Consider the following 7255-nt stretch of genomic DNA (forward strand, 5'->3'; position numbering starts at 1 on the left):
CACTCTCACCGTCTCGATTCGAGCAACCGGTGAAAACACCTCATCATAGTCAACTCCTTGACGTTGTACGTAGCCCTTTGCAACGAGTCTTGCCTTGTACTTCACAATGGCACCCTCCGTGTCCTTCTTTAACTTGTAAACCCACTTCAAACCTATCGTCTTTTGGTTTGGAGGTCGGATTACCAAAGTCCACGTGCCATTGTTCTCAATTGCCTTCATCTCCTCATCCATGGCGTGCGTCCAGCTAGGACTTTTGCTCGGCTCTACGAAGTTCGCCGGCTCCTCAACTCCGAACAGACATAGTCCGGAGCACTCGAGCGTAATTGGCTTTCTGTACTTGTAGAGTTTCTTGAGGGTCTTGTAGCGACGAGGCCCTGAGGAATCCGCTGTGGCTTGCGAAGGAGGCGACACAAATTGTGTCGGTGTTGATGCACTTGAGGAAGATGGCTGAGACCCTGGTGTGTCATCGACATCCACGTCGTCGGCGTAGTCGTCGTGACCATGACCATCATCTTGATTGTCGTCGTCACTATGCGCCTCGTTGTCGATGTTGTCGACGAGATCTCCGCCTGTGTCGTGCGCGGCGTTGTCGCTATCTCCTTGCGACCTATGCGCGTCCTCGTCGATGTCTGCACCATGATGATCACTACCATTGTGGTCACCTTGGTTGGGCGTCTTGCCAACCACCTGGACATCCTCCCCTGCATCATCATCAGTTGGAAATTCAACCGTGAATATGTTACCGTTTGGAGCACCGTCGGCTGCCGCACTCCAATTCCATGCTTTGTTTTGTTCAAACACGACGTCGCGTGAAATCCGTAGACGCTTGGTTTGTCGATCATAGAAGCGGTATGCCTTGGTGCCGGAACTCCTCTCGTATCCGATGAACACCACCTTGGTGCTACGATCGGCAAGCTTTGAGAGATGCGGCTCCGCCGGCTTCACATGTGATACACACCCGAACGTCCGTAGATGAGACACATTCGGCTTACGTCCGTAAATTGCTTCATACGGAGACTTGCCGATCACCGCCTTCGTTGGAGCCCGGTTGAGAAGATAGACCGCCGTCGAGACAGCTTCTCCCCAAAATGTCCCCGATAGGTTCTTGCTCTTGAGTAAACTCCTTGCCATTTCAACGACGGTTTGATTGCTCCTTTCAACGACCCCATTCTGCTGCGGCGTGTAAGGTGCCATGAGGAACCTCTTTATGCCAATATTCTCGCAGTAGTTGTTGAACTCATTCAATGTAAACTCTCCGCTGCGATCTGTCAGTAGAGCGCGAACCTTCAGCTTGTGTTCCATCTCCGTTGCAGCCTTCAGCTTCTTGAACGCTTCAAACGCCTCATCTTTAGATCGTAGGAGAACGACCCACATATATCTCGAGTAGTCGTCTACCACGAGGAAGAAATACTTCTTTCCCGCGTGAGTTGTTGGGGTGATGGGCCATATAGATCACCATGGAGCAGCTCGAGTGCATCACTTGCACGATAGGTAGACTGAGCAGGGAACGGCCTGTGGTGCTGTTTTCCAACAATGCACCCGTCACATACTCGATCAACATGGTCGATAAATGGCATCCCGGATACCATCTCCATCATTGACATCGTCTTCAAGGCGTAGAAGTTAACGTGTCCAAATCTAGCATGCCATAACCACGAATCATCATCACTCTTGGCGAGCCAACACTCCGGTTGAGATTGATCAAGGTTGAGGAGATAGAGCCTATTCCGTGTGCGATTAACACAGCTAGCACGTTTCGGAGGTTGTCGAAGATCGTCATCACTCCGTTCTAGATATTCACCTTGCATCCATTCTCGTCAAGCTTCCCAATAGAGATAATGTTGTTGCGAATCCGTGGGATGTAGTACACTCCGGTGAGTATGCGATGTTCGCCTGTGAGACCCTCGAAGAGGACAGTTCCTTGCCCGCGAATCTCCATAGTTGAACCATCACCTAACTTGACCGAGCGTTGAACATCATATTCCAACTCGAGAAATTTCTCCTTGCATCCCGTCATGTGGTTACTGGCACCCGTGTCGAGATACCACGACACATTGTGATCCCCGGATAACTTAGGTGTCACATTCTTCTCATGAAGTAGCACCTTCCGAGTTGGTTTCACAACTACCGTATCAGCGAGATCACAAACTTCGGCCATCAGAAGACCTGGACCTTCGTCTTCCTGCTTTGCCAAATTTGCCTTGATCTCCCGCTTGTTAGGCTTTAGACAATCATCTTCAAAGTGACCCATCTCGTTGCACTTATAGCACTTGACCTCGGACATATCCAAGTTTCGTTGCGTCCGCCCTTTAGATCAATCTGCCTTACCACGACCTTGTGGCTTGCCTTTTCCTTTGCCTTTTCTGGTTTGTCCATCGCCCTTCGTGTTGCTTGAGCCTTCGCCACCATCACGCCTTCCTTTGCTACTTGGGGCCTCCCAATCTGCGCGCGAGTACATGAGTTGGTCGTTACCTCCTCCTTTGCCTTTCCGATAGCCACGAGCATTCTCTTCCCATGTCTGCAAGCGTCCGATTGCCTCCGTTATGGTCATGTCGTCGATGTCAAAAAGCTGCTCGAGCGTGCCGATGATGTACGTGAATTTATCAGTCACCGAACTGAAAAATTTCTCTACAATCTCGGTCTCATCGAGCTTTGCACCACGCACACGGATCTCTCCCACCGAAGTAGTAAGACGCATGGCATAGTCGTTCACTGATTCAGTTTCCTCCATGTGCAACTTGTGAAATTGGCGCTTCAGCACTTGTGCCCGAGCCTTGGTGACGCGATCTTCTCCGATCCTCATCTCCTTGAGTGCGTTCCACGCCTCTCTTGCTGTCTCGAACTCCGCCAATGTCATTAGCACGGAATCCGGTACGGACTGGGCTATGGCGGCCGTGGCACCTTCGTCGGACTCGTCATCGACGTCGTCGTCCGTGATTGCCTGCCACACTCGAAGGGTTCGGAGAATAATTTTCATCTTCACCGCCCACACGCTGTAGTTGGCGTCGGTGAGCATTGGGTACTGGATGGGGATGTTGCGATGCGCCTGGACGTTGGCGCCGCTCGTTCCTCCACCACTGGTTGCTGACTTGACGCCCTTCTTCACCTTGTCGCCATTCTTGCCGGACTTGACCGACTCAACGTCGCTGTCCGTCATCGTAGATCGTAGATCGTCGAGGCTCTAATACCAATTGTTGAACGTGCGTATGCAGTTGTACAGGCGTGCCTACGCGATTCTTGCTTCAGCCGGCTACTTGACGGAACTTGCGTAATTAGTGACACGAATAAAACCGATCGATGGATTTGATGGCTAAAGGCCCGTGTCGAGCCTTTGCTTTGTATTGCTTTTTGTTTTTCTGGTGTTACAATCAACACCCCTAGGGTGTATTTTATACACGTCCACAAGGGACTATGGAAATAGACTAGGACTAGGAATCCTAATACTACTAGGACTCGGTTTCGCTTTCTTTCCTAATCCTAAAGAAACATCATGATTAACTTCTACAGACCCGAGAACCAATTGGTCATCGGAGGCCCGCAAGCAACGAGCTCCCATGGCGGAGCGCCTCGGTCGCCGGTGGTTCTATGCCCTAGAAGACGAGTGTGAGCTAGGGAAGAGAGGAAATGGAGAGGAGGTCACATCAGTTTTATAGGCGTGCAAAGCGGGCTCAAGGGAGGCCTGATGTCGCTAGAATCGTCGATGGAGCTCGCCGAAGCCGAAGAGGAAGAAGAAGTCGGGGACGGTGATGCAGGGGAGCCTGGTGTCTTGCGTATCGATGGGGATAAGTAGATGACGGATACAAAGCGAGAAGGCATGGAGGCGAGGTGCGGGAGGCATGGTGGCCGCGGCTAGGTGACGGCCATGGCGGTGGTGGCGTTGGGCCCAGCAAGGATATGAAGGGGACGAGCAACGTGGAAAATGGACGAGGGGAGCAGGCTAGGGTTCCAGGGTGTTGGGGCGTCCTGTAGCTGCTGGGGAACCACGGGATGCGGGCCGTGGTGATGGTCGTCGCCGCTCGCGGCCATCGCCGCACCCACGTCGCTTGTGGTAAACAAAGAAGGATGATGGTGCTAGATGGGCTGGGCGAGAACTGTGGACTTAGGCCTAGTCCATAGTGGCCCTTGTTCTTTTTCCTTTTAAAATATTTTCTTTTAGCTTTTCCTTTTTATTTGTTTCTGTTTTTTTATTTTAGTAACAAAGTTCCTTTGCAAAAATATGGCACAAGGTTCATTACTCATCTTGCAATTTATGTTACTGCCATAAAACGTTTGGGAGCTTTTAGAGTTTATTTAAACCAAACGGGAATTTAATAATTAATTCAGTCTCTCTTATTATAATTTTGAGGCACTAAAATACTTTGAAAAAATATGGTTTCAATTTTATAGGTACCTTAGGAACATTTGAGACCTAATCATGTTTTTTGTTTTCATGTTTGCCATAAGATTTATTCCACCTATTAAAAGGAGTTTGAATTTCAAAAGGGAATTTGAAATGAGATATGATTCTAATATTGATCAAGCACTATTTAGAAACAACATAGCTTAATCTTGGCTATCATTGTAGCTTAGTTACAATGATAACTTTAGCTTAATGCAAGGGTGTCACAATGAATCAATGGAATACAAGAGAAGAAGAGATCATGAGCCGCCTAACAAAAACTTGAAGGAAGTCGTGTAATAATTGAGATACGAAGGAAGGGACAACAATTGAAAATAATTTGAGAACGAAAGATGAAAGTTGAGAGCGAGGAAATCTTCTAAAATGACGACATTCGGAGGATCAAGAAACGAAACAACTTAGAAATGCTCCGGATAGATATGGAAGGAATTCTCATGATCAAAAATAATTCAAAGAATAATATGAAGCTTGAAACACAAATCTTCAAGAGAATGGGTCAAGATTTAATTGAAACACTTCTTCGGTCTTCAATGTTGAGAATGCTCACAAGAAACAACACTCCGAATTGCTGACATCTCCGGAACAATGAAGAAAGAATGGTTGAGCCAACGATGAAAATAATTTGAAGCGATCTTGGAGGATGAATATGATCAATGTAATTCATTCTGACATCATATTTGAAAAGAAGTTGAGATCATCGGAAAAGATTAGAATAGCCAGGTAAGATCCTAGGAAAACCTATGGGTTTTGGGCCTGCTCAAAAGAAAATGCCGTTGAATGGATTGATAAGGAAGAGAGATATTGAAACGGTATAAATTAAACTTGATGAGGTGAGGCCCTCTAAATAATTGAAAGGATTTTAACATAAACACGAATCTTGTGAGACATCTTCAACACTCCGGACAGAATAGAGAGTGATGAAAAAATCAAGAGAGGTTTGAATAAGAATTTCCAACATGGGAAACCGTTGAACGGATGAAAAGGATAAGATGACACCAAAAGCTTGAATTGAATCCACTAGAGAAGAACACAAAGATGAAGAAATGATGAACTTAACAATGAGCATCTTCATGATGGACCACCGAATACGATATGGTAGAAAAGATAGCGGAAGCATCAATGAAAGTAAATGTACTCGGATGATAATTTATTATTGAAGAAATGGACGCGAGGGTAGGAATAAACAAAGCAAACTTAGGACAGATGGGATGAACTCTAGAAAGAAATAGGAGGATGGATTATGCAAATATCGAAAAGGATTGAATGAACTTGAAGAGAAGCACTCTGAATGGAAAAGAATTTCATTTGGACGTACAGTGCTCTAGTTTGAACCAACACTCATGAACCAACACTTGCAGATCTTTAGAGGAACATTTGGAACATTGACAAGTTGTTTTTATAGCTATATGTGATGCCTCGAGCCGGCCACACAGAACACACTCGGACGACTTCTTGTAGTTGCCGGATACGGTGATGATTCCACGCTGGCCTGACAGCTTCAACTTCAGGTAGGCGTAGTGAGGAACTGCCATGACCTTGGCCAGAGCCGGCCGACCGAAAATAACCTGGTAGGTGCTGGTGAGGTTGACGACCTCGAACCAGATCGGCTCGCGGCGGAAATTCGCCAGAGCGCGGATAGGTCTTGCGTGTGCGTAGGAATTTTTTTGTTTCCCATGCATCGATCCCCAATAAGATGATCATAGGAAGCTAAATCAATGCATTCAGATAAATATTTAATTCTATGGGAAATATAGAAACTCTCTTGTATAAAAGTGCTACTATGAAATTGGGCCAGAATGGCTCCAGCAGAGTCGACCCACAAGGAAATCCAGCCCGTGCAAGGCAGCCACATCAAAGATATATTCGTGGAATATACCTTCACTTACACAACGAATCGGTATGCACACTGATGTCGGATTTGCATCTGGCGGGTGAGCCCACCCTTCAGTGAGATGAGAGGTGCGAAGAGGTCGATATGTGGAATCTGTGGTCGTCTTCCACCATGACATAGGGAGGAGGAGGGCCTCACCGGCAGTGATTCTGGCAACGTCAGGGCGAGCCGGTGACAGGGATGGGGTCAGGGCCTCGTCGCCTATTGGGAGGAGGTGGTGGTGATTACCGGAAATGATGGGAACACAAACGTCGTCGGCCCCAAGCAACGGAGCTCTGACTCAAGGTCGGACTACTTGCTATGAACTGTGATAGGAACGGGGGAGAGGCGAGAATGCATCAGGTGTGTGAAGGGGGATCAGAGGAATGTAATTTCATTTGCACTTGAAGAGTTGCCCTGGGGTGGCCCCGCACAGTGCTCTAGTTTGAACCAACACTCATGAGGTGCACTGGCCCGGGTTGTTGACTAATTATCCACGGGGTCCGTAAAGTACCTATGCAATTTTATTAGTTATTAGGCAAATGTAATACCAAAGTTGGGCCCTGCTGAAAGAGTTTTAATCTAAGACAAATTACCAACGGGGTCCCCATAACAACCCCAAGCATGTTAGGGGCACTTAATATGGAACATAACACCGGTACACAAGTAACTAGGGTGGCAAAGATGGAACAAAACATCGAGCCAAAAGGCCAAGCCTTCCACCTTTATCAAGGATATAGGTGCATTAAATTAAGTAGCCATAATATTGGAAGTAACTTGCACCTACAACTAGCAACACTATAAGAAGGGTTGAGCAAGCGGTAACATAGCCAAACAAAGGTTTGTTGGGATGTGGAGGGGTTAGAGACTTTTCATGGCAATGTTTGGAAGCGAGACAACTAGCAAAGCAATGATAGTAGTGGTATCGAGGGAAATGGTCATTTTGCGTGAGATCCCGCTTGGAAGAAGAACAAATCCATGAACTA

This window comes from Hordeum vulgare, chromosome 7H, assembly GCF_904849725.1.
Source record: "Hordeum vulgare subsp. vulgare chromosome 7H, MorexV3_pseudomolecules_assembly, whole genome shotgun sequence".
In the NCBI taxonomy this organism is placed as follows: Eukaryota; Viridiplantae; Streptophyta; class Magnoliopsida; order Poales; family Poaceae; genus Hordeum; species Hordeum vulgare.